General features: G+C 45.2%; 1 protein-coding gene across 1 annotated transcript in view; it reads left to right on the top strand.

The window, feature by feature from the left end:
* The window catches only part of LOC113210611 (uncharacterized), a 20,451-nt gene continuing 18,578 nt past the window's right edge, over nucleotides 1–1,873 (top strand). Inside the window, exon 1 of the mRNA XM_052271062.1 lies at nucleotides 1–234. The gene's annotated coding sequence lies outside the window, so the exon portion shown is untranslated. The remainder of the gene's footprint in view (nucleotides 235–1,873) is intronic.

The following is a 1,873-nucleotide window of genomic DNA, read 5'->3' as shown; positions in this document are numbered from 1 at the left end:
GGGCAGTCAAGTGAGTCGCCTACGTGCCCACTGAGTCGTATTGGCGCGGTGCGGACGAGTGGCGGCTAGCGCGCACCCTTGTTGCGAATTGCTTCAGCTGCTGAGGCCAAGTTTGGTCAGTTGTCGTGCGCTGATCGAGGCGACAACATCCTCCCGATCCAGCACAGCACTGCAGTTCCGTGGGCCAAGGGCGATCAGTCGCGGAAATCGACCTCACTCGTGCCATAATCTAAGGTAAATTTATAGGGATTCCTACTAAGTAACCGGCTTGTCACCCACCGGCCCACCGGGCAGTTGGTTTGACTTCCGGACCTGTTTTCAGAGAGGGGAGCGAAGGGGGGGAGTCAAATACTCACTCAAGGCGTCCCGTAGACCTCGCCTGCAATTGTAATTCAGCTTGGAATGGATTTGTTTAGATTTGGCAAAGTGCCATTTACTGGCGATTTTCTTTACTTTAGTCGGAAATCTCAAATCTATGAAAATGGGTTATGTAGAAAAGTCCGCATGAGTCATTTTTGGATTTGTATTGAGTGCCTGATCAAGAAATTGCGTAATGACCCTGGGACCGTAACTCTGTAGAAATTACATGAAATCATGTGTTTTCTATCTTAACCTGTTTGACATGATCTGAAAATTTGAACGATACCTGGCTGAAAAGTTTCTATTCATAAGACAGCACATCTTGCAATTTTGTCATCATTGTCCCAAAACTCCATCCCTGTAACAGCTTAAGAATTGTGCTTTGTTACAGACCGAAGTTCTCGGTAATTTGACTGTTGAATGATTTGACTTTTAGTGCTCCCTAAATAGTTCATTTTAGCAATGATAAGCACTACTATCTCATCAACTAGGACAATAATTGTGTTAGTTCCGTACCCTATTTCTTTTCTTTATTGAATTTCGTATCCCAAGAGGCTCTTTAGAAAATGTAAGTCACTGCGACCAGGACTCAGATCAAAAAAGTTCTACTACATGATTAGCCGTTGCATTTATGGTGAGTTAGATATATTTTACAAGAGTAAATGTGAAGTTACCCGAGGACAGACAAGAGTGTTCACGTTCACATATGTAGACACTTAATCAAAAAGAATCAGATCAGTGTCTGAATATGTAATCTATGTAGATCCAGCATACAAGGTGACCAGGCTGCATGCCAGATCTGGGGTATGATAATTACAAAAATACTTCAGAACCAATGGGATCTTGGTAACTCATATGGTCCAACTCAGGGTTTCCTTACTCCAAAATTTTTAAACCAAAGGCATTGTTGGTACGGTAAGAGGGGGGCCGGGAGGGGGGGGGGCATCGAAACTACATCGGAACGATGTCAAAATGGAGGAATCGACATAAATGGCTAGGGTGAATGGCAGCATATGGAGGGCAGAAATGGAGAGGGGGGGGGGGGCTAGGGGGGGCCCCTCGTCTCGAGACGTACGTCAGTTCGGGTAAAGCCAGCAGCGCGTCCAGGCTGAGAAGATTTCTGCACACTGCAAACCCTGCAAACACCGTCAGCTATCAGCCCGCGGGGCATGGTAAACAGGCATTACTCTACTTGACTTGACTGACAGCGAGGCCAGTAAAGGCCCAAGGTTTTAAAACCAAATTTAGTCCGACCGGGTTGAACGTCCCATTATTTGTTTCACCAGAAATGTCGAATAAACTTTAAAAAGTAGAAGGTACACTGATAAACTAAGTGTTTAACTGCAACTGCTCAACACATGCAAGTGTGCAACTGCAAGTTACTTGCAAGTGTTCAACTCGGTAGGTGTGCACTTGCAAGTGTTGAGCACTTCCTACACAGTGAGCGTTTAATCTAAGGAAGTGTTCAACACTTGCAAGTGCACTCCTACCGAGTTGAACACTTGCAAGTGTA

The sequence above is a fragment of the Frankliniella occidentalis genome, unplaced genomic scaffold (genome assembly GCF_000697945.3).
Source record: "Frankliniella occidentalis isolate FOCC.00 unplaced genomic scaffold, Focc_3.1 Scaffold148, whole genome shotgun sequence".
Classification (NCBI taxonomy): domain Eukaryota; kingdom Metazoa; phylum Arthropoda; class Insecta; order Thysanoptera; family Thripidae; genus Frankliniella; species Frankliniella occidentalis.
The sequence above is the reverse complement of the archived record's forward strand: the minus strand, read 5'-3'. Positions and strand labels throughout refer to the sequence as shown.